A 27,112-nucleotide genomic window follows, 5' to 3' on the forward strand; every position below is an offset into this window, starting at 1 on the left:
TGATGAAATTATTAGAGGGGCCACAGTGAAACTCAATGTTTGATTTGCCCTACTGTTTTAGAAGAGCAGCAGAAAACTCACTCATCCAGCTACCTAGGTAGGAGTTAGAGTCACTCTTACACAATCTTAGATCTGCATAAATAGGACTGTTGATGATTAATGATGATGATGATAAATGTAGTTCCTGTATTACTTAGCCAAAAGAACCCAACAAATTTTGGGCCTGATTCTTCTCCCACTTTCACTTGTTTTATACTGGCCATTGACTTCATGGACTGGAGTTACTCCTAAATCCATTGGAATAATCAAGAGGGGAACCAGGTCCTTTGGCTTTAGATTATAAGCCACACACATTGAATACACTTTCATTTAACAGAGCTGAAATGCAGTTCCTGAGGAAGCACTGTTGAGGAAAAATCTTAATTGGTATGATTCTCCATCTTGTTTTACAAAACAACAACTAGGACTCCATTTTAGCCCCCCCCTTTCATGGAGTGCTTCCCGCCCCTCCTCCCCTGCCTTTTTCAAATTAGAGCGGGAAAAGCCATGGAGCAGTTAGGATCACATGACTGAATAATCTGCCTAGCAACCGCAGACTATTTAGGTGGCAGCCTCAGTCCTGCTTGGAGCTGTCCATCCGAGTGACAGTCAGTGTCTGCCATATTGCTAGCCTTTGAAAGGAGTCCTAGCTAGGCCAGGATTGTAATTTATGATACCAGGTTACCTCTGTGTTATGCAGCGCAAACACCCATTTCCACTTCCATCAGCAAGTCCGCGCACTACCACTCAGGACAACGCATAGGAGATGGAAGACAGAAGAAAGAAGAGGACAAGCCACTTACCTGGTGGTCATCGCGTCCTGTGTTCCAGCATTCCGGTGTTCCTGTGATCCAGCATTCCAGTTTCATTGGTTCTGTCCAGGATTCCAGAACCATCCTCGTTGCATGGTCAGGGATCGTTCCATGCGACAGTCAGGGGTTCATCTCTTGGACAAGAAGAGAGATGGTACTGTAGTTTCTTTTTATTGTCTTTCAATCATCCCAATGTGTCAGGTTTGTGGTCTCTGGACTTCAAATCCTTCCATTCACTTTTAACAACCGAGCCTTTACTGTTATTAGTTGTATTTGTGTATGTTAATTCATAACAAGGGTTCTGTTTAAGACGTAGCAAAAACTGTCCTGCCACTTGAAATATGTTGTATTAATTAGCTCGTTTCACTGTAAATCAGTGGCACATAGAACCTTAGATAACAGGTAATTTGACACTTGTAAATAAACATGGACTCCTTTGTGCCATCAGAGCTAGAAAACATGTGGTTATTAAGCTGCGTCTATACTTGGAAAGCCAGATTAACTCCCAAATATTTCTTATTGTACTTATATATTAAGCATGGCCATACTAAAAACCCTAATGTTACAAAAATGGAGGCCTGGTCCTGAACTCCTTTCACCCACATTAGTCAGACAAACTCCCTCTGAAATTAAAGAGTACCCAGATCCTCGAGGATATTTAGTGCCTTTGACGATCTGGGCCCAAGTCTCATCACAAGTCAGTGGGACCTTAGGTCTTAAGTGCCTGAGTCACTTTTGGTAATAGGATTTAAGATTCCAAATTCCTTCAGCAATTTTTGGAAATCCATAGTGTTCTCCACTGTTTTAAAAGCCCATACATGTAATGGTTTAATAGCTAACCTTGTGTGTGTGTCCCTGTTATGCCCAAACATTGCCTTCTCTGGACTGGTAATTTATTTATGGAATATTCCACCATCATGGAAAGCAATGGTTGCTGGTAGAATTAATTTAGACAATGCAGATATAACAAGGATTTACAATTAATAGGAAGAACATGGAAAGTTCCTCTTTCCATGGATATACATTTAAATGCATATCTGGAAAGGTCTAAGTCAAATATACTGTAGGGAACATAGTACAAGTGCCATAGAGGCTCAAACTAACATTACATATATCGCATAACAGTCCTGCAGTGCCCTCAGATTAGATTAGATTAGATGAATTGAGAGACTGATTTTTATATAGTGTAGCCATGCAATTCATAAAATGCATATGTAATTGCTTTCCTAAACTGACTGAGCAATTCCCATGGCTGTGCATCCCAATCAGGTAATTATAGACGTAAATATACGTTTGCATATTCAGTTACCCAATTTTCATGCACAATTACTGTAATTGCCCATGCAAGTTAGGCACACATCATCCCCGCTCTTGCCAAAAACTTCAGATAGAGCCCAATTATTTTTAAATGACAAACTTATTTTTGTGTTTCTGTTTTAATTCATGGAGTGGCTTTGTCAGCTAATAAAAGTGTCAGTGAACCGTTATGCAAAAAAAATAAAATTAAAAAAAAAAATCTTCAGCCTAATGTGGAAGGCTCTTAATTAATATGTACCCAAACAGTAGGAGATTTTTACACATTTCTAATTTTACCAAGTGAGGTTTTATGGATAGAGCAAATGATTAACGTACTCTTTAAGGGGGTTTAGCATTCTCAGAATGTGAAATGCATAACTCATGTTAGTGTTAATGGAAATAACGTGCATGCATGCATAGGAGAATAAACCCATTAAATGCTGTTAATCTGTATTAAAACTTCGAAATCTCTTGGAATAATAACAATGTTGGCAGCTTCCCTTGCTATAATGGTTTGGGATGCATCAGAAGCCAGAAATTTATCTTGCCATATAACAATTTTTCTGGGCTAATGTTCTATTTTTATGGGCTAGATCCTCAGATGGTGTAAACTGACACAATTCTAGTGACTCTGACTTTAAGGACAGAAGGGACCATCATGATCATGTACTCTGGCCTCCTGCACATTGCAGGCCACAGAACTTCCACCACTCACTCCTGCAATAGGCCCAGAGCCTCTGGCAGAGTTACGGAAGTCCTCAGATTTAAAGACTTGATGTTACAGAGAATCCACTATTTGTGTTATTATTGACTTGTATGGAGCTGGTTCACTCCTGCTGCTGATCCATCTCTGTATATTTAAGAGAGAGGATTAAATATGGTTGTGAACTATTGCATTAATATGTCAGCTTCACTTCATTATTTAGAGCTGGTAAAAAACAAAGTATGTAAGATTTTCAAGAAAATCATGTCCTTTTTCATTCATAACTTTGAAATTGTTATTGATTATGTCTGTACAGGATTCTACGTACTCAGAAATAGCTTCTAAACCTTTGAAAGTGGCTGACATCTAGGATTTTATCCTTTGGAGCAGTGACTTCCTATGGTCAATATTTGGAGCTTTTTAACTTTCATTTCACTGGAAATAGCCTATGTAATCCAAAACTACCATCATGAACCCAAGATCAGCAGCACCAGGGCTCTAACTGTTATTGCAACTGATGGATGCGTACAAGACTGGACTGTCAATCTATGCCATTGCAAGAAGGCAGGGGAGGAATAGTAGAAATTACCTTTAAAAAGATTAGATCTCCCCCATTCTCTCCATAGCTGAGGAAGCCTCAAAATAAAGGCGGATGCATTTTAGTCACACACACTCCCCGTGTTTCCTTTTTGCACCATGGAAGATCTCTAGGGCACAGGAAGGGTTGCAATCAGAGGGAATTATACAGATACCCTGGCCAGGGACATGTGATAGCTCAAGAAGGAGTCCATACTATGCTTCAGTGTTTCCTGGAGGATTCTGTGCCAGTTATCACACCACATTGGTACCCTGTGCAAAGCCCACTTGGTCAAGCTTTGAACACAACATGCAGATGTCACCCAGAGAGAAAAAAATCTTGCTCTTCCTAAATGTCAGTGACATCTGGAAGCAACTATTGCAATTGAAGCAGGAGCTTTCCAGGGTAAATGGTTCGAATCAGCCTAACTGCAGCCTGTCAAATTGAAAGCTCATTTCCTTCCAGGTATCTTCATATTCTGTAACATATCAACCATCAAATCTCTGACTGAGGTTCAAAACAGACTGAAAAAAGAAAAGGAGTACTTGTGGCACCTTAGAGACTAACCAGTTTATTTGAGCATGAGCTTTCGTGAGCTACAGCTCACTTCATCGGATGCATAGCATATTGTGGAAACTGCAGAAGACATTATATACACACAGAGACCATGAAACAAAACTTCCTCCCACCCCACTGTCCTGCTCGTAACAGCTTATCTAAAGTGATCATCAAGGAGGGCCATTTCCAGCACAAATCCAGGTTTTCTCACCCTTCCCCCCCCCCCCACAGACACACATACAAACTCACTCTCCTGCTGGTAATAGCCCATCCCTCTTTGAAACCTCTCTTTATAATGCGCATGATAATCAAGGTGGGTCATTTCCAGCACTAATCCAGGTTTTCTCACCACCCCCCCCCCCCCACACACACACACCCTCCTCCAAAAACCATGAGACTCTGTCAAAGGCAGAAGAATAAACTGAGCTCTGGACTAACTTTCTCTTCAGCATCCATGTTTTTATTGCCAATGCTTTATGTAACCACTTCTTCTTATAATCCAGTTCTGGGCTCAGAGACCACCAGTCTTTGAGGTCAAATAGAAATTGCACATGGATGCAGAATTTAGTTCTGTATGTTGGGGCTATAAGATTGGTCTGACTTTGCCATTAAGGGGGCAAAAACAGTATTAATGAGTTTAAAAAAAATGATTAATGGAAAAGATTGCTTCAGACTCTTATGTCAAAGTGTGGTGCTTAATGTTTGTTTTTGCTTCCTCTTTTCCTCACCTCCAACTAGGCCATTACTGTGATTCTAGGCCTCTCACAGTACACTATGAGAATACTTTGCTATCATCCAATTATTCTGAGGCCTCTATTACTATCCTGCATTATATACTTGCTTGGTAAGTTATAACACAATTGGGAACAGCAGACTGACAGTTTAATGTGCATCCTGAATTAAACTGTGGCTCCATTTCACTGGGCTACTAGGAGAAGAAACAAGCTGGACTATCCACTGAACCTGAGAGCCACAATGTCATGTTTTATACAATCATCTTATTTCTCTCTTCTTCCTCTTTCAAAAGAATAAATATTTAAAAAAAACAGTCAGTACTTTATTGAATTCTCATCACTTATTTAATAGCTCAAATCAAATGCTTTCCTATGCCGCTTTATCATTATACTAAACATGGAAATATGTTGTCAGTAAAAATATGCTACACATTTTTAGTTCCTTTCTATTAAATGTGTCATTATCTAGTGTAATTATTAATAATTTGGGGTGATTCATATATTTCCTGAGTCACTGAAATCCACACCATCTAATTTTTGTCAGTAGACAGCACAAGCATGTGTCTTCCTTACCATTAACGCTGCTATGTTCTGTTAAGGCTAGTTAGTGATATGTATCATACTATTTTCATAAGCTTATTTTAAAATTCTTTATTAATGGGCTCGGTAACCCCAGTTTCAAAGCAAGTTCCTAGCAAGAACGCCAGGTGAGGAAGCACAGCACAAGCTGCTTTTCCAGTTCAGGTAAAGAAGCACCACTGAGTCCTAGTCTACATTGGTGGTGGTGGTGGGGGGGGGGAATCAATCTAAGTTACGCAACTTCAGCTACGTGAATTACGTAGCTGAAGTCGATGTACTTAGATCGACTTACCGTGGTGTCTCCACTGCGGTGAATCGACTGCTGCTGCTTCCGCATCGACTCCGCCCGCGCCTCTCGCGGCGCTGGAGTACAGGAGTCGACGGGAGAGTGCTTGGGGATCAATTTATCACGTCTAGACTAGACGCGATAAATCGACCCCTGCTGGATCGATCACTGCCCACCGATCTGGCGGGTAGTGGAGACATACCCTCAGACTGAGGCTATGTCTACACTACAGCTGTACCACTGTGTATAGCTGCTCTATGCGGGTGGGAGAGAGCTCTCCCATTGGCATAATTAAATCACCCCCAATGAGCAGTGGTAACTATGTTGGTGGGAGAGCATCTCCTGCTGACATAGCGCTGTCCACACCGGTGCTTTTGTTGGGGAAACTTATGTCGGTCAGCACTGACAAAAGTGCTAGTGTAGACATAGCCTAAGAACTCCTTGCAGCTCAATTGTGATTGTGTGTTCTAAAGACAGAGAAATAGTACTTCTATGGAATTAGTGACAAGTGGGCATTAATCATTGGTCTACTCTTATGAGCACTTGTATGAGTGGTGTGAAACCCTGGATCCATTGAAGTCAATAGGAGTTTTGCCTTTGATTTCTGCATAGCCAGGATTTCACCCTTAATCTACTAAGTAAATTGACCTACTGAAAAAGTGTGGGTAAGGTTACTGAATACCTAAAGAAATTTCCTCCCCAAAAGACTGTGATGCATCTCATTTAGTTTGGAATCAGTAGTGACCAAGTGGTAGATTCTTACTGCGGCTATGTAAGTCTTGTGTTGCTTCACCTCTGTGAGTGGGATCCCCCCTACAAGCTCTGCAGCTACTACTTGACTTCATCTCCAGGCATTCTAAATGTTGGGTCATTGCCAAAGCTGCACCAGCATCACCATCCCTGTGGCAGATGCTTTCCTCCTAGCTCACCTCTGAACTGTCTCCCCAGAAGCTTTAAATTGGAAGACAGCCCAACACCACCTTCTGTCTTGGCTGGTAAGTTTACCTTTAAGTCCTTTGGTTTTGTTTTACTTTTGTCTCTGCTGAGCTCTGGTTTCCTTCACTCCAACCTCTGGACACAGGATGGAATGTTCAGAAGCTAGATAACTGGCCCACACCCAAAGTCACAGAATCCAGCAGTCAGACACCATAAATACCCTCTCGATAATGTTGAATATTTATCAGAAAGCAGCTTCTCTGTTGTTGCACATATTTGTATAAAATCTATGTATTTCTGCAAAGCTTTCTGCATTTTTACCAGCTGTGGCACACCTCTTTAAGGACGAGAAGGAATAAAAAAATGGTTATTTTAAAGTATATTGAACCTAAGGAGCTGTGATGGATTTTATGCAAGGAGAGTCTAAAATTTTTTTTTTTACTTCAATGCTCAGAATTTTATTTTAAAATAAAAACACCTTTACTTGTGTAAACAAACGTAAGGCATGATTCACTGTCATGAATAGGAATCTTTCTGCTATATTTAATGGGAGTTGACTGAGCCCCCAGTCTACGTATTCCTCTAGCTTAAAGCTAGTGTAACAAACATTATCAGATTTAAAAGATTAGACATTAAAATTATTATGTTTATCACCCATCAGTGTAAGAATGTTAACATAACATTCATTAATCTAATATTTTCATACAACTTGTATATTTTTACATTAATTTCACTAATATTCTGTCTCTGACTAGGTGAATATAGAGAGAAATGTTCATACGGTTTTGTGTAAATGAAACTTGAATTTGCTTTGTTGGTGTTCATATTTGCTTATTTGCATATATTTGGACAGGTAAGTTTTAATCAGCAAGACTATCCTGAGCAGTCACACTAATACATATTTTATGAATACTTTTATTGGAAGTGCTCTCATACATTTGTCCAATATTTACAAATACTTGTGAATAATTTGCAAACAAAAATGAGACTCCACTTCTTATAATGCTCAGGTCATTCAATTGGGAAGGAGAAAGAATATTATGTGATCTAGTTCATCAGTTTCGCGGAACAAATAATGGATAATTAATGTTCATACTTACATGTTTGCAAGCAATTTGTTGGGTAAAATTTGTTTGCACAAATTATCCATTGAACAATTATAACAAACCAGCTGAGAAAAATCATAACATGGAAACAGAACTAAGAGCTAGATATAGGAGGTAGATTATTAACAATTAATTTAGCCAACTCTGTCCAAGACCAAAGTACTAAACTTTTAATTTTATTTTTTTCCCTGGGATCACATTGCATTGCAATGAATTTCTCCAGTCGAGATTTCTAACTCATAGGCCTTTATTTAACTGAGGCAAAGGGATATGGAATTAAAGTAAGTCAACTGTAGTTTTTTTTTCAGATGGAGAGAAATAGCTCTTCAACAGGAAAAGCAATTTTTAACTGTGAAAATTGCTTTTTTTTGCAACTGAAGATAATGAGAACATGTCTAGTGAAATGCCGAGCGTTTTTGCATGTGGTACTGTTGAAAAGCAGGAACACTGCAAATTAAACGCTAGATACAGATATTGTGTTACAATGACTTTGCCTAGCAAATAATTAAGGGCCAGATTCTAATTCCCTTATTTATGATGAATAAGATCTTCATTCATGAGTAGTCCCATTGACTTCAAAGAGATTATTTGGGGAATAAGGTGCTACTTGCTCGGAACAAAGATAAAAAAACCCCTCAACCTAACAGTTTAAATTTAATAAAAAAATGCACAGACTCCTGTCACCCATCGGTCCTTTCTTCATTCTTCCTGTTTTGAAGCTGAACTGGACAGAACTATCTGGAACTCCTTCAGCCGCTGCGTTTGCTAAAATAGAAAGCAGGTTAAACAGCAAAAGCTACTTTTCTTTTTCACTTTTCCAAATTTTTTGTGAAATTTTTCACAATACGCTAGAGATTAAACTTTGTCAGCAATACTTCAGTGTGAATCAAAAATTCTGTGTCTGGCTGGCATTTAATTCCCTCAGGGGAGTGTGGTACTTAACATTATGTCCCAGGTACTGCTCTGACAGGTACTGAGCCGGGAAGGCTGAGATTTACTATCCTTTGACAAACCAGTGCTGCAGTATGAAATCCAAGCAACCCTCGCTCACCCTCCATGGCGTTCCCCCATGACTCTTTGTGGGTAAGTGAGGGCAAAGCTTTCACTTCTTTTCTTTACCCATTCTGTTGATAAATGCCCTAATTCAGCAACGCACTTAAGAATGTGATTAAGTCCAATTAGTTTCAGTGGGATTAGGCACATGTTTAAATGCTTTCAGAATAAGAGTGGTCTTAATCACATGTGGATTCTCCACTCCACAGCTGCCAAGCCAATATCTCTTCAAAGAGCACCAAATTCGCCAGTGCTTTCTTGTCTGCATACAACGTGTTCACTACTCAGTGAACATACTTAGTTCAGCTCTGGTTTGGGCAACACAGTCCACTGTATGGGAGTTGGTGGGTTACCACCCCCACACTCGCCCTGCAAGGGAGATAAGTATTATGCTTCTTTTATAGATGGGTAAACTGAGACACAGGGAGGCAGACCCAGGGGTGGGACCATTGGAGTCCTTTGTTCAAAGCATAAGACCACAATCCATCCCAGAGACTCTATTAAGATTCAGAATGTTCTTGGGGGATAGCAGTTCCGGAAGACAGTTATTTTGAAAGTGATATAAGAAAACATCTCATGTACCTCACAGGCGGGCACAGGCCCAGATAGCAAAATATTGACCGAACCATCAATGGGCACACAAAAGGTTCAGAAAAGGGCAACAAAAATTATTAGGGGCATGGAACAGCTTCCGTATGAGGAGTGGTTAATAAGCCTGGGACTATTCAGCTTGGAAAGAGACGACTAAGTGGGGATACGACAGAGGTCTATAAAATCATGACTGGTGTGGAGAAAGTAAATAAGTAAGTGTTATTTACTCCTTCTCATAACACAAGAACAAGGGGGTCACCAAATGAAATTAATGGACAGCAGCTTTAAAACAAACAAAAGGAGGTATTTTTTCCATACCATGCACGGTCAACCTGTGGAACTCCTTGCCAGAGGATGTTGTGAAGGCCAAAACTATAACTGGGTTCAAAAAAGAACTAATAAGTTCATGGAGGATAGGTCCATCAATGGCTATTAGCCAGGATGGGCAGGGATGGTGTTCCTAGCCTCTGTTTGCCAGAAGCTGGGAATGGGTGAGAGGGGATGGATCACTTGATGATTACCTGTTCTGTTCATTGCCTCTGGGGCACCTAGCACTGGCCAATGTCAGAAGACAGGATACTGGGCTAGATTGACCTTTAGTCTGACCCAGTATGGTCATTCTTAAGTTCTTAAGCACTCCTAACTCTCAGGGGCAGAGAGTCTTTCGCCAGGGTGCAGCAGTACTTCACATTCTCACTATGGTATTAACCTTGAAATTCTTCTTTTAAAAGCATTACTTGGATTTTGCAGTTATTTGGTTCCTTATTCAAAGGCTGACCTAAACATTTATGAACATTGTATTGGTTTCCAGGCTAGAAGATTCAGAAGTGTAGTACAGTATATGCTTGGCAGGGGTAGCAGAAGTATAATAATGTTTTCCCTCAATATACAGAAGGTGATATTTGATTTCAGTGCATACCTTCAGTTGGAGATATATCTGGGTGTGATCCACACTATGATATCCAAGTCAGTGCCCCTAATCCTCCCAGAAGGGTTGTGTGTCTTCTTCAAAGATTGTTTTATTCTCTTTTCTAGTATTTTTTTTTCTTTAATTTTCTGTCCTATCCATTTTTATTTCTATTAAGCTTTGAAAAGCCTTTCTTAATATCATATTCAGGCTGATAATTAGTTTAAGGTATTCTTTGGTCTGTAACAGCTTTTATTATGGTATAATTAAAAATAATTAAAATATTGCTATCCCCTCATTTCTTAGAAGCCTATAATCCATCTTCTGCAGATGATTGAGATGTGGTGTTTGAATACTGATTTGTTCTTTCTGGTTCTTGTGATTCTTGAATAAAAGATTTTTTTCCAAGACAAAAAGTAAATCACAATTAGGTTCACTTCGTCAATGATATATAAGTTTAATATACTTTTTTTTACTATCACTATTCATGCTTCAGGGCATAAAGTGATCATTGGCTGTGTCAAGAAGAATATTTTTGTTTCATCATGAGGACATTCTTCTCTCATACATGACTAAGTGCACTAGGATTGTTATGCTGTTGTTGGTTGACCAGGCCTTCCCCGGACAACCAGGTACTGGCTATATAGACCAGATTACTGGATTTTACAAGTTATTGGTCTACTCTCTATGGTGGTTCTAATGTTCCTTTGTGTGTCTGTATATACTATCTAGCCAAACATATGCAGTAAATATCACCAAGTACCTGATCCAAAGCCCATTCACGTCAACAGAAAGACTGCCATTAATTTCAATGTGTTAGTACCTTCATGTGCCGCCCTGGGATGAAATACTGCTCACGTTCCTCAAGTGATCAGTTTCAATGGATTTTTACATCACTGGGACTCCTCACATGAGTAATGCAAGCTGGATTTGGTTCTTGGATAATGCGAACCTTCTAATACTGAGCTGAATGTGAAGGAGGTGAAGTGCCTGAAAACCTTGAAGGTTCTGGAGTTTTATTGCAATCTACTAGCATTCAGGGGTAGAACTGAGTGAATAATCGACTTGGTTTGGTAGCAGTTCTGAAAAACTGAAAAAACAATTAGTTCAGGTTGAACCAAATCTGAATTTTTTCCAATTTTTTGGTGAATCAAAAAAGTCCATTTTGCTTCAGAGTATGAATTCAAACCTGGGAATCCCAATGAGCGCCTTAAGTACTGGGCTAAAGGCTGTAAGTGGGAGGGAGGGAAAGCAACACCGCCACCCTCCTCCTCCTCTTCCGACTGTTTTGTGAATTTCTAAATTTTCACCATTTCGTGAATTTTGCATCAAATTTGCAAATAGTTTCACGGCAACAGAAACTGATTTTTTTGTTGTTGAATAAACCATTCATCTGAAATTTAACCCAGCTCTAGGACTAAGAAAGTTAAAGAAACATGGCAGGGGAGGGGGAAAGAGAATCAGGGTAGAAAATAGAGAACTAGTGAAAAGAAGAAAAAGGAATAAACATCTTCAGTGGCTTGCATAGCAAATAAAATGATTTATTTCAACTGTCGAAACAGTTGTGGTTTTTCTGTACTGATGAAACAGCAGCAAAGCATAATTCATTTCCTTCATAATAAACTTTAAAAAAGAATAAGTTACCTGCACTTCAATTTTGTTCCTTTCATCTTACAAATAAATTGTCAGACGCTCACTTTTTCTCTGTTATGCATCCTTTTTTTCTGCTTTAAACTCTGAGGGATAGATTCTGTTCTCAAGATGAGCCACAGATGTGCATTAAAAGGAGAATCTGGCTCTTACAATCCATTTAAAAACAAAAGCACTTGTATTCCATCTTCTTGAAGAGCCATAGAAACTCAAGGCCTACTCTGAGCAAATAGTAAGGATACTTGTTTGCAAAGAATTCTTCTAGGATAACCAGGGTAATAAGATAGAAAAAAAAATACAGCAGCCCTTTGAGATCTGTTCTAGATTTAGAACACAACGTATATATTTTTTCCACTCATGAAGAACAACTTCATAATTTTAGTCTGACCTATTTTATATTAAGGACAAAAACCAAGAAAAATATGAAAGATAATGTCTCTGAGAGAGCACATATTGTGTCTCTCTGCTCTGCGGGAGTCTGCATTGAACTGACCACAAAATGGTTGCCTGTCTCAAAAGCCAGAAGAATCTCTAAATCTTGAGGGATAATATGTAGTAAAGGAATATGTAATAGTTATACAGCTCAACATTTATGACCTTCTTCTGAATTTGGCAGAATGAGCTCTCCCATCCCTTCTAGAAAAGCTTTTTTGCTCTCACAACAACCTTTAGCCAAAGTCTCCTGCAAAAATATAACCCACATTTTTTAATAATGTGTTAATCCTTTTTTTTGAAAGTTGTCTTGAAATCTGTATGCAATGGTTTTTGTTGTTGAAGATGGATTGTTCTGATTCTCGAGGTGCGGAAATACCTTTTGCATACTCAGCGACACTCTGAATGTCTGCCAGAAGTTAAAGAAGGTCCTGCAAAGATCATGTGCTACAAAGAACTGTTTCTGAAGCTGGAGAGAGTTTCTCCTCCATGGCCCATTCCGACAGCTAACCTGAACTACCTGATTTGTCAGCATTAGGGACTTTCAGTTGTGCACACATCTTCAGGAGCCCAGTGTCTGCTATACAGAGATGTGACCATAGAATATGGATAGTTCTTTTCTGTTTGAATTTTACATGCAAATTTATTACAATATTACACCCCAGCTCCTGGATGACTCTTTTGATGTGTGTGCATTTTCCAAGGACAGAGATTTTTGTGCCAAGAGGCATAGTTGGCAGCAGGCAAGAAGCCTACTCTCTGCAGAGCTGGCAACGAATTAGATAAAGATCATAGCCTCCGCAGAGCCAGAAGTCAGTTCAAAGAGACAAGGACTGCTCTCCCTGGGAAGCTGACACCAGATGAAAAAGGCACGTCGTCACTAGCTATGCACATGTTGAAAGACGGTGGTCTGACAGTTTCAGGCTTGGTGTCCTGACTTGAAGAAGTTGTGACCCTTCCATTCCAGGTAGGAAGGTTGAGCTGGTGGTTAATACACAGGAGCGAGAGCCAGGTGACCTCAGTTCTCTTTTTGGCTCTGCCACATGCTATCTATATAACCCAGGGCAAATCAATTAGGAACTGATTATTCATACAAACTCAGGGACTTAATGTCTGTGATACTCATAAATCAGATAAATTTGCATGCAAGTGGATCTGATTAGCCATTGATTTGCACCTATTTGTGAATACACAAAGGTTGGGTGGTGGTCTGGATGATTCAAGTGAATAAAATATGGATTTGACATTTAGTACCTGTAAGTGACCCATTCCAAGTATATAATACTTAAATAATCCAAGCAGGAAGCAGGAACAAAACCACTGGTCTGATTCAATACCTATTGAAATTAATGGAAAAACTCCTATCAAATTCAGCGGGCACTGAATTAGGATCAATCAGATTTAGGTGACCCGTTTCAAAGCTTGAATTCTGGTATTGCTCAAAAATGTCCTTTGTAATATACTTTGAATATTAGCAGTTACTCAATATATTTGAAAAAAAATCATGCAGTCGTGCAGAAAACAAAAAACCATACCCCCTCGCGCCCTCCCCAAAAGCCATAATGAAACAAACCAGACAACCGCTTGCTGAATTTAGTATTCTCTAGATGCTATTTGGCTACCTCTAAGATTAATACATCAGGCACAAAACAACTCAAACAAAAATTTGCTCAGACTAACTTTGTATAAATTCTGGTTCTCTGTATAAAGTTCTTATTTGAAGGTTAACACTTAATATCTTTGGGAAGGGAGGGTGTATTGCAGAGGCCTGTGTGCATCTCCGGTATTTTCCTGTTGTGCAGTGAGAATGCGATGTGGGTAGTAGGTATCAGCCACCTGGCACAAATCTAATTATATTCTGCATCTGTGAAATGCTTATTGTGTATGTGTAGTTAAAAACTAGTTATAATTAACGTGGTATGTTCCGTATAAGTGATTTGTAGCCAAAGTCAAGGGATTTATGTGTATTTAAAATATTGGTGGTTTTATGTTTTTATAATGTTTGCTATTTATTCTGGGACTCAGGGCCAGATTTGCAAAGGTACAAAGGCATCTAAAGATCCAGATAGACATGTAATGGGACTTAAGAACATTAGGTCCCTAAGGTCCAATGATTTCAATGGAAATTAGGCACGTAAGCATCTTGGGTACTTTTAAAAATCCCAGTAGGTGCCTATCTACAGCTTTAGATGCCTAGATACCTTTGAAAACCAGGCCCTCAGTCCTGATGGCTTGATGTCTGACTCAGGCTAGATGAATTTTGTCTGAGTAAGGAAATCTGGACTTGATCTATAAGAATCATGCATCTAAGGGCCATATTTTCAAGAGAGTTCAGCTCCTACTTAGGCACTTAAATGATGTAGCCGGAGTTTCAAAAGGGTAGTCATGGGCTGAGCCTTTTGAAAATCTGTCCCTAAAGTTATATACAATGGGTTTGATCCTCCTCTTGCATATACTGGTCTATATCAGTAGTTAGTGGTGGATACCAATGGAGTGACGATCTCTAGCTCTGGGTACATGACCCATATCCATAGCAATCAATGAAAGTTTAGCAGGGCAGAGTGAGGAAACAATTTCTATGAACTATTTAGTCCTATGAGAATTAAGGTGAAATAGTAGCATGACCATGGCTCTACTAAGCCAGTCAGTCCTTATGCTTATGGCCCAAGCATGTCAGCATATCCTTTGAAATATCAAGAGGCAGCATGATCCATTGGACAGGGACTAGGACTAGGGATATTTCTACATGGCAGTCAGAGGTGTGACTGCAGCAGCCTGGGAGTCAACACGGAACAAGCCACTCAAGTAAATACCCCGGGTCTCAGGTGGGCTTGTACAGCCTGTGCTGCCACGGTTTCACTGCTATTGTTATCTGAGCTAGCTAGATTAAAGCTAGGTCAGATATGTCCACTTGTGTGGTAGTCACACCTCTGACTGCAGTATAGACACACCATAGGACTCAGAAGGTAGGTTCTGTTCCCAACTGTTTTACTGTGTGACTTTGGGAAAATCACTCCACCTCTTTGTCTGATTTCCCCCTTTTACCTTTTGTCTTTAGACTAAGTTTTTTGCAGCAAGGAATGTCTCTTGGTATATGTCTGTCCAGCTGCTAATGTGACAGTTATGGTAAGTTCCTGCAGTATCTTTGGGAGATGTTGTTGAATGAAGTTTAAGTATCTTTGGAGTCCATTGTATTAAATGCAAAAGTTATGCAGTATTGTGGGCCTGGATGATCAGTGAACTACATTAAACAATGTAGTAGAGAAGAATTAACTTTTGCAACAATACATATGAGGTAGATTTCCTGGGAAATATCCACCTCTCCCCCGCCCACCAGCTCCAGTTATGCAAAAACACAGTCCTTTGAAACTAGATCCCGAGGAGAGGGCAATTGTCTGCTGATTACCTGTTCCTAGGTCCCAAGCTCAAAGGCCGAAACTGTATAAAGGAAGGAATCATAGATTCATGGGGGTTCTTGTTCTAAGGGTATGTCTTCACTAGTCACCGGATCGGCGGGCAGTGATCAATCCAGTGGGGGTCGATTTATCGTGTCTAGACTGGCAGTCCCCAAGCACTCTCCCATTGACTCCTGTACTCCAGCGCTGTGAGAGGCGCAGGCAGAGTCAATGGGTGAGCGGCAGCAGTTCACTCACTGCGGTGGAGACACCACGGTAAGTCGATCTAAGTACGTCGTCTTCAGCTACGTTATTCAAATAGCTGAAGTTGTCTAACTTAGATTGATCCCCCCAGTGTAGACCAGGGCTGAGCAAAAACTGTTCTGAACTTATGACCACTGGCAAACCACTTGGTGTAGTTTGAAGGCCTGATCATCTGCCAGAGCCCTTGTTGGAGTTGGTGTGATCTCTGGTAAGCTTATCAGAATGTATGTAGGTTCTTTTTTGTTTTGTTTTACTATGTTTTCTCTGTAATGCTTTCACCTTGAGAATAAATGTACTTGCTTAGAAAGAGCTGTGTGGTGACTCAACTGTGGTTAATTACACTCTTTATAGTGTTTGGAAAGAATGCAAAGCAGGCCTACTTAGGCAGTTTGACTTGCTGGGGCGTGTAGGCAGGGAACTTAGCAGCCTGGAAAAATGGTGGTCAGAAGGGAGAAGATGCAGGTCTTCACCCAAGAGAAGTGACTGCTAAGGAGGTGGGAGACTAGAGCAGGTGCCCTTGCTGGACCATGGAGGGGAAATACAAGTGCAGTTGCCCTGAACTGTGACATATAGCATAAATGAATGCTGATCTTGGTGGGGGCCTCTAAGCACTACTCTGATACATATAAGGAATAACAATCCAATCTTATTTTTGCTATTTCCTCAAATCCTGCCTTGCTGGGACAATGACAGAATTTAATATGAATCCAAATTACAATTCATCTGGCCTAGCAAAGCATCACAATTTCACTGAATGCCCATAGCATGTGGCCACTGCCAGAGATATGACACCAGATTAGACAGGCCATTAGTCTGCTCCAGTGTGGCATTTCCTACGTTCAGTCTAAGACCAGTTTATGCTGAATGGGAGCCATTAAAAAGTCATAAATTGCAGTATCTCCTGTTCTAGGTGTAGGAATGTACACATTTACCATGTGTGCCCAGGGAAATGAATGCTGAGTTTTTGACGGTACATATTGTATCTGTTTTATATTCCTTTTTTGCAAACTAAATATTTGATAGAATTATATTTGTGGCAACATGAAAGGAGATGGTTACCTGTTACTTTTTCATTGTTTCCCTGCCTTGGGCATCTGTCTTTGCAGATGACAGCAGTTACACAAAGAACTCATCCCAGTAACCTGAAGGACTCTGGATGCCATTACAGATTTACATTTGCACTTTGCCTATACCCTGCATGAAGAGAACTGCAAACTCATCATTAAGACGAGATATGCAAATCCTTTTTAGGCTTCCAAAGAATCATTTAATTGTCTATTTTTCATCCTCAGATTTTTCCCAGCAGCTTCATTAGCTCACACAAAAAAATGTCAATTCATTTCATATTTAAATATAGGACCAATTTGAAATAATGTATGTTTACTCTGGGAGCATATTCATCTGTTATTGTTTTATGAGCAATGTCCAGAAGAAAGAACTTTTCTCCTATTTGCATTATTCGGTAACTATTTGAACAATACTGACTGAAGATTTGTATTCCCTACATTAACAATAATGGTATCTTTTTTATTTTTATTTTTGTGCATCAGGAAACATTTGCGAATAAATAAATATAGGAAACAAAGTGTCAAAATCCTGCAGAACCTATGGATTAAATTTTCCAAAGCTCCTAAATGACCGAGTCTAAATTCCATTGATTTTCAATGGCACTTAAGCTACTAATTTAGATCTTTCTGAAAGAAAATTTACCCTATACCTATTCCTTTTGCCTTAATATTGCCAAATGTGAAGTCTGAATATTTTATGGAACAGATCCTCAACTGGTGTAAATTGGTGTAGCTCCATAACCTCAATGGAATTATACTTGTTTACATCAGCTTAAAACCTGGCCTCTTTTTCTCCTACTGATATGCCATGCTGTTTTATCATTTATATACTGAATTCCTTACCAATCAAATCCACAAACTACAGAGCTTGTGGTGGAATATAAATAAGACAAGTTAATTTCCAAGTAAGACACACACACACACATATACTGGCAAAATCTTCGTACAATTTAAGTTAGTAGGCAATCATAAAAGAAGTGTGCTTACTTATGTATATGCGGTAGCGTCTCATAAATGGACCCTTTAGTGATAGACAATGTGTTTAGTCATGTATAGAGAATGCTCTTAATTATTTCAGTCTTTACTATCATATTAGCAGAGTGATCAAGAGGGTCTGATTCAGCTGTCAGTTAGAATTCTGGTTTTGTACTATCATACTAATGAAAATCTAAAACTGTATGACCAAATTTTCAGCTGTGCCTGTTGCCCAGGGCATTGACTGTGCCTGCAAAAGTGTGCAAACTTTTCTACCCATAATATGTGGTTTTCTTGAGCAAACTGGGTGTACAAATGGTCAGGCAGTCAATTATGGATGCATATTTGGAAGTTGGGTTCATTTGATCCATGGGGGTAGGGGGAGGATTCACAAAAGTATTTAGGCCCCAACCTCCCAGGTGATTTCAGTGAAACCAATGGGACTTTGGTGCCTAAATATCTTTGTGAATCCTACCCATAGGGAGCTGGCAACTGGTTCCATGCTAACCCCCTGGGGTGAAGTAAATGGGCAGAATTACATGAGGGAGCTTGTTGTCAACAACACGGTATGCCTGATTTTACCCAATGTTATGTGGTCCTGTTCGAAAACCCAATGAAGTTAGTGGAAGTCCCTGCACTGACTTCAGCAGACGTTAGATCAGGCCCTTTATCTTCCACTGTCATAAGATCTTAATTCACTTTTCCTCTGACTTTAAAAGGAAAAAAGAGCTGACACAGTCACAGTGTGTGTATCATTGTGCTTCTTACTGTAGTCGTGCCTTCCCTTCCCAATTCCAGATGCGACTGTCCTCTAATGTAATTTTCCATCTTACATGAATTCACCAAAAAGCAAATTAAACACAATTACTTATATTGCTGATGAGTTTCATAGAAGTTATGGATTTTTCTAAGGCTCAGACTAGACAATAAATGAACACAGAGACAATGGTCTCCATCTGAATTCTAGCTTGTACTAAACTGATAAAAGCAAATTCCAACTCCTTTACTATTTTGATCAGATAATGTCAATGGAAGTGATTCATATGACTGGGTAATGGTCTTCCATCCACACTGCAAGATTAATGCCTGAGGAAAGTCCAAGCATTTATAGAGAATATATATTGTGATGAAGCCTGGTGTTTATTCTCAAGTAGGGGAGGGAAGAGGTATATTTTCCAGGCTCTGTGCTCAGTTATATTACCAGTATTATACAGGTACCTAGTGATTTATTAAAAAAAGGCCAAAAGGAACCTGGCAGACAATGAGGAGGCTTGTGTTCTTTGTGCTTTAGGATGAAATTAATTTTGGTGCAAAGAGCCTGCAAAAGGCCCTTTGCACCACTTAAGCCCTGCTTTTAAGAACTTAAATAGAGCTTAATTAACTGATCAGTTAGGGTCTCTGTGTGACAGTGATGCCACTCTTAAGAAGGGTGTCTCAAGACCTGCTCCAAAGTCCATTGAAATCAAACGAAAAACTCCCCTGAAGAAACTCTTATGGGTGAGGGAATGGAGAACTGATTCGTATATCTTCCCATTTAAGCAAAGCCGATTTCTCATGACAAAACTACCGGGTAAACAAATGTATAACACGTGCATTTGCTGCAAGCATTTATACTCTGTTTCTGACAATTGTACTGTTAATATTGATAGGCTACTGAGACGTTCACCCTATCAAACTGGAGTTGAAGGCTAGAGATAAACACCTTGTCAGGGAGATTAGAAATATCCTTCCCGCAATAAGAAGTTTTGAAATACTTGGCACCTCCAAACCGTTGCTCTTGCTCAGTATTTTAATGGGCCTCAGGAATACATAATGTGAAGCAAGGATAAATGAGCAGCATCTGAGAGCAGGGCCACATTGGCATCATGGAAATAACTCCAAGCCTCTTTCAGTTGCATGGGAGAATTTTAACAAAGGGGTTTGACAAACTCTGACAGCTCCATTAAGCATATTATTGACCCTCTCAAGTGAGGTGAAGCTCATGTACCTCTGTCCACTGTTGTTTAGCATCTTTTAATTGGAGCTGGCTGCTTTCCAAAGGAAGGCAAAGCTTCATCAACCAAACTCCCACATTTAGACACACATGAAAGATTCAGAGCTAGGTTATTGTGCTGGTCATACGTTACTGTCCACTAGCAATCTACCAAAGGCATCTTTGCAATTTACCAAAAGCATCATGATAGCTGGAAGTGAGACTTGAAGGAGGACAAGGTACTGGCTTTACAGAATAGTTGAAGGAGGACTATCTATTATCAAGGAGAGGCATAGAAAAAGGTGCCAATGCTCTTATGGGAAATGTGGACCAATGCATGATGGAGGCTGGCAACATTTGCAGAGTGGACTAATAAATGGAATATAGCATAATGGAATCCTAGTCATATGATCCCACACTACAGTAAGTGCTAAATCATTGCTCAGAGGTAGGGACCTCCCCAACTCTGTGTGAATTACAAAAAGTGTGTGGTTTAGTGACATTGAAGATTACTCTGTTCTATGATAGGTCAGCATTTAGGTCCTGGTGCAGCAAGATAATTATGTAGGCACTTAAAGTTACACCTGATTATGTGCTTTCCTGAATGAGACCCTAACCTTCTGTTGCCAGTAACCTTTATGTGAGCTAAAGGTCTTTTTTGTATTTGGAAATTCTATCATTTTCTTGCTCTCCTGATGTGCTACAGTAGAAACCATTTTAACTGTTTCCCCTCTTTCCTGCTCTGGCTTTAATCTTCAGGGCTGTGTTCCTTGATTCCATTACCTCCACCCTCCTAGACAATGTCCTTACCCTTGACTGTAGACACTTGTCAAAAACTTTCTACAAAAATAGCTTTGCAGGAGAAAACTTGCAACTGTGTCCATAAATATCGACATCTAGCAGGGACAGACATGAGTGCTTCTTACTGACAATCGAGGCAGAAGCAGCACAGTTTTGCACCAAATTTGAGGAGCAAACACTTGACCCAAATTGTGTGACTGTTACTAGGTGGACTACTTATCAGAATCACATGTTTAGTTCAGCATCAGGGAAGTGTTTTTTTCCAGCACTGGCACATGTTGCAATTCAGAACTCATCACTGATAATACAGTCACTGCATTTTACTAGTTGATATTTCTCAAGATGGCTGCAGCATATTATGCTGTCTATGCTATGGCTAAAGCGAAGACAGAAGGATGTTCCTTGTTAATTTCTTTTATTAGCGCAGCATTCACTTTTGACAATATACGTTCTTATTATCCAAGTTTCATAAGCTCCTGTTTGGAAGATATTCAGCAATAAAGCAAGAACTTTGATCTCTTTTCTCATGAATGATGGAAGAATTCTTAGATTTATTGCCTAAAATTTCCACTTTATTAAGCTGTCAAGTTTTGCTTGGTGGCATACTACAGAGTGAAATACTAAATTTGATTTAAAGGTTAGAGGAGATATGTGGCACCTACGATCTGCCTTTGAATTGTTTTTGTAACACTAAATAGAGTTTACAAGGAGAGAAAATTGGAACTGGTCAGCATAAGTCATTCCAATCACTGTGTCTTTCAACACAGAGCTTTACTTTTAACCACACTAAAAGATAAAGGCAATGGACAGATTTCTATGTTACTCTGGGATTTATGAAACTCTGATCAAAATTCTGTGACTCTAATTGGAACAACTATGTGGTGTGTTTTTTGGAGGAGGAATGACAAAACACAGGGAAAAAAGGTTTCTGTTTTCAACATTAATACCGCAATAATAATTATAGAAAATCCTAATTCCAAGAGAGGTTCTAATTTGTATCTATCAAAAGGCTAACTAATCTTGCAAGAATGAGCACTGACCACAGTCCTAAAAGACCTTATTACTTATCTTGAGATCTCTACATCTTTTAATTCACAGCCTAAATAAGGCCCCAGAAGAAATTACTTTCATTTAAAAATAATTTTACAACTCTGAAGCAAAATGTATGATCATTTTAATTAAATATACAGTATATGACAGGGGCCAAGATATAAATTTCCATGAGACCGAAGACTAATTTAATTCTCACATTTAATACATAAAACTCTTGACACATGAAAACTCTTAATATCCTCATTTGCTTCTTAGCAGGGTCCCTTATCATGTACTTTTCATTAGTCACATAGATAAAAGAAAACAATTATAAAACTAACTGTTAGGTCTATATGAGATATTGGATGGCAATGGAATTCAGCATTATATTAAGTTGGATTCTGTAATTCAGAAGTAAGGAAAATTAGGCAATTTCTTGCTGTCTCATTAAAAATTGGAAGTTCATTCATTAACACTCCCTATTCTCAAGTGGTGTAGAATTTTGCTTTTCATTTCTTGCTTAGGAATTTAAAACAGAAAGGCTCACCTCTAGATTAAGAATTCGGGAAAAGAGCTGAACCTTCTTAAGATTAACTGTTTTATATGATACACTGGCATATGTAGACAACAATTATTTTTAAAAAGCTATTGCTAAGCAAACTGAAACAAGTGAAAATATTGATAATTTCAGCAGAGAGATTTTGATTATAGGAAGCATTCCTTTTTATATGTTAAACATGTCCTAAAAAATTTCCTTTCATGGTACTTCCAGCTCCTGAAAGTGAGGCATTGAAGGACAAAGGAATTAGATTCCCTATGTGACAGTAAACTGCTCTGCCACTTATGGTGGGAAATAAATTTTCATTTAATCTAATATTATAGCAGGCCTGAGTAGCACCCATCACAGTAAAGTTGATTTCAGCAATTTTTCTCTCATTTTCTTGATGTATTCAAATAAGTCAAATTTGGAATGAACTTTTAATGCTTGGAGTCTGACAAAACTGTGACTTTCGTTTGCAAAATGATTCAGCTGGTTTTGTTTCACTTGAAATAAAAAAAAAAAGCCAATCCCACCTACATTTTTCATCAAACATTGTCCCCAGAAGTAAAAATATGCCTGAAACAAGAAGTTTCAGCCTGGTCTATTAGAGACCACTGCGACTTAAAAATAAATAAAATAAATCAAGCCATGTTTGAAGAAAAAATGCCAGTAGTTTTAAAGTTATGAGCATTTGAATTTTTCTGTGAGGATTCGCACAATGCCCTTTAACTGAAGGTTAATCTGAACTATGCCTTAATCTGAAAATTCAGTTTAGTGGTTCTCAATACAGTCATGATTGAGTTCAAGGAATTTAAAAGCTTTGCTGGCAAAGCCAGCTAAATTTGTAAACTCCCCAAACTGAATATATTTAAATTTCGTTTTTTGTTTTCTATTTTTTTAAAAAAAAGAACAGCTAGGGCGATTAAATAGAAGAATCAGTGCTAATGTGAGCATATGGCTGAGAAATGAAGCACTTGAAAATGCAGACATTCTATAGTGAAGGGCTTGAGCCTGCAAATTTTTACATGTAAAACTCTTACCTCAACTACAGTAGGACTGCTTGCATGAGTAAGTACTACTTGTGTAAGTAAGGGTTTGCAGGAGGGGGCAAAGTTGTTGCTTCTCCAGTGTTAATTTATTGTGTTTCGCATATATGGGGTGAAATTCTATTCACAGTTTATACTAGTCAAAAGCCAAAGACTGCAAAGTCTCCTGATTTACTGTGATCTAATGCAGGAAAAAACCTGCAAACAAACAAACTTGATGCACAAAAAGTGTGGGCTGTCCATAGTCCCTGAATCAAATATTTCCTATCTCACATCCCACTAAAGACCAAAATCAATCCTATGGTTGCCTGAATAAATACTGACTGCAGGTAGCAGCCATGTCTTGAGCTAGGGATACAGTATACAGTTCAATACGAGGAAAACAGCTATTACAGTGTAAAAAATATTTAATGTACCTCCTCTGTGGGTGTCATTGTGGTGTAAAGATTTCACCCTAGTCAGTCAGCTGTGACAGAAGTGGCTGTCTCTGCATGTTCTGTATCCAAGTCTGCAGACCTTTTAGCAGGGTTACAAATACCTGCAGTTCAGCACTATTTATGGGTATGGCCTGCTAATCATTACCTATCGGTACAAACATTTCAGCTTTAGTACTTGTTAGATAAGCTACCTGAAAACTAACAATGCAAGGTTTCAGTGAGAGCTGTCAGGTGCAAAAGAAAGTTTAAATAAAGTGCTGGAAATCTTTAATGCAACTTGAAAGTGACGGATATTTCAGGGCACGTCAAGGGTAAGGTACAGTTGGAGAATGGGAAAATAGTGACTATGTAAAGCTGCCCTGAGGCCATTTATAAATCATTACGGTTCCTCTGAACAAAGAGGCACTCTGACTAGAACTGACCTCAGCTGTTTTGATTTCCAGTAGAAATGGGCCTGAAACAATATCCTGCAACCCAATATCTCTGAGGTTTGGAGAAGTTCAGATCCCGCTCAGAATGCCACATCTCAGCCTCCTCTCCATAACTGTCTAAATAAGAGGTCCTTTGAAGGTGCTCATGTACCATGGCGATGTGTGTTGAATAAGAATCTCAATAAAATAGATGAGAATGGAACAAAACCACCAGATCCAAACATCCCTGAACTGTGAGATAGTTGGGTTTAGACCCTAATTTTTCAGAGAAGATTTGGTTTTAGTTTGCTGGGGTGTGAATCTTTTGTTAGTATTTTGCTTTGCGTAGATTTCTACCTGCTGAGCTTTGCAAACTCAAAACAAAACTCAGTACGAACTAACAAGTTTATCTGGGTTGGGGCCAAAATCATATCAAACCACCAAAGCACTAACTACCCTACAGAAATCTTTGCAAGGAAGCTGATTTGAAGAACAGAATTAAAGACAATTTTATTCTTCTTGGTTTCTCCCCCTATTGTGGAGAGGACATGTTCTAAAGGCTGGACAGTGACCAAGGCCCAAAATAGATAGAGCCCAAATTCCATATGGCAATTGTTCAAAACTCACTGAATCTTCTTGGTGAACTTGGGTTGAGCTCTGAATTTTCAGTGACAGCCCCAAAGCAAATGAGTTTCATGATGGCACTTTGCACAGCTTTACTGAATAGAACAGATACTGCAAATATGCATCTCTGTTGATTATTCAGTCACTTGGGATTGCCCTCGGGAACAGCAAAGATGGCATATGACAAATAGGGGGCACGCTCTCTGGATACTTCTAAATAGTTCTGTGGACCTGATTCTGCAAGACACTGAGTGTCCTCAACTTCCATTGACTTCAGGAGACTCGGAGGATGCTCTGTATCTTGCAGAATATAAATGATAAATTAGCTGATTCAGGATCTTTACCCAAAAGAGTGGCCCAAAATGGGAAATATTAAGGCAGCACAGAAAAATGGCAAGATTTTCTCAATAGCAATACTCTCAATAGTACTGGAAGAAACAGATACAGGGGCTGACAAAGTCTCGTTATTTTGATGTATTGCTGCATTCCTGTCTAAAAATAAAACAAAATGTGTTAAATTAGGTCTGAGATGAAGTACTGAGTTTCTAGTACTAAAATGTTTCAATTATTCATACTGAGATCCGGAAACTAGCAAAGAGATAAACATTGTTGTTCATACACTGACAAAAGTGTGCCAACTGTTAGAAACAGGTTTCTATTTCCGAATAATCCAATTAACATTAGGATGTGTGTAAAGTTATTAACACATTGCTCTGAATAAACTAAGTTATCAAACTTCTCTTTCACACATCACACTCAGCTAAATATATAATCAGTTTTAGATCCCTCATGCAATATTCCCTTAAAGAAAAATAGTCACCTGGGAACTAACTGACAACTTTTTCTATCTGTGTAATGAATCTATTTGGATAGCCAGGAAAGCATAGAGCCTGTAGATTCCCAGATACAGCTGAGGGAATATTGCACTATAGTTTGTTACAATACATTGGAGATGGTGTCTAAATAGATGTAATGTTTGGATCTGTCAAAGGTAGATGGTTTCTGAGTTCAACTTTTTGGGGGTAGAAGCACAGCTTTGTGTGTAAATCCAGATCTGTATTTGGGATTTTGAAACTCTTTTACCATTAAGTAAGTAAGTGTGTGTGTGTGAGAGAGAGAGAGAGAGAGAGAGAGAGAGAGAGAGAGAGAGCAAGCTTTGGATCTAAGGCTTCCATTTGGAGCCATCTCTAGAAAATAATGAAAATATTTGCAATAGACTTGATATTAGTTAATCCTGAGCCGAGCATGCATGCAAGCCACCCCCATCAGAACCACTCCCACAGCATATAGCCAAGTAACCACAGTATTAAACAGGATTCTGATGATCTTCGGTTAAAAAAAAAACCCAAACCATAGCCTGGGGTCTTCTAGCTCCTATCAATATCAATGGAAAGATTTCCATTCACTTTGCTGAGAGCTGGATCAGGCTCCATGAGAGCCAATGAACTCTTAAGAAACAAGATCCTGTTATCCAGAAATAAAGGTCTAGAGAAGAGAGAGGCTGACAGTATATGACAAGTAAGCACTACTTATTCTAAAATGCAATAGTTCTCAAAACTTTTTATGAGATTGTCTGAAGTTCTCACAGCACAAAGGACCCAAATAAGACTGTGAAGCAAACACAGTTAGTGATTGATTCAAGGATTAAAAGTTCAGCTCTGTTGAAAAATCATTCACCTGTCTATAGCTATATTTATTTACTATTGATTAACATTAATTGCGTTAAAAAGACTCTGACCACTGCAATATCTGTCTGATTTTTATCTGTCATGAAAACTACTGGCTTATCCATCCAGACATTGCAAACTTTTTCAAAGATCATAGCTCTGTTGCTGCACAGATTATCTAATTATACAGTATTCACCTGTAAAGAAAAATGCCTCAGACATGAGAACTATACACATAAAAGCAATAATTAACATTATGATAGCGTTTTTATAATCTGTAAAGAGAGAACTAAGACACACATTCAAAAATTAGAATGTTAGAACCAAAGCCCCTTGCAAATAGCACCTGTAATTTAATGTTAGCAGTGTTTGATTTGTCATCTACCTTTTGATACATTTAATGAAAAGAGTGGGACTTCTCCTGGAAACGGAGTGCTGATATTTATTTAAGTCACAGTTTGCATAGCATCTTTATGGTAGTCCAAGAACCTCAATGACTTCTTAAGAATACTAGAAAAAAAACTGGAGTATTTTGAACTGCCCTATGAATACCACAAAGGAGCACTAGTCTTAGTAAAGGACAAGGACATTATTATTTCTCTTTGCATGAGCATTGTACAGG

General features: G+C 38.9%; 1 long non-coding RNA gene across 2 annotated transcripts; it reads right to left on the bottom strand.

The window, feature by feature from the left end:
• Positions 1-952: 952 nt before the first annotated feature.
• LOC141997265 (uncharacterized) lies at positions 953-23,862 on the bottom strand. Of its 2 annotated transcripts, none has more exons than XR_012641699.1 (3): positions 23,769-23,862; positions 13,514-13,596; positions 953-985 (listed from the first exon to the last, which is right to left on the bottom strand). It is a non-coding gene; the product is annotated as an uncharacterized LOC141997265 (long non-coding RNA). The 2 variants fall into 2 exon arrangements; XR_012641700.1 differs by lacking the exon at positions 953-985 and adding an exon at positions 8,258-8,391.
• Between the last annotated feature and the right edge of the window lie 3,250 nt (positions 23,863-27,112).

This window comes from Natator depressus, chromosome 13, assembly GCF_965152275.1.
Source record: "Natator depressus isolate rNatDep1 chromosome 13, rNatDep2.hap1, whole genome shotgun sequence".
NCBI lineage: Eukaryota > Metazoa > Chordata > Testudines > Cheloniidae > Natator > Natator depressus.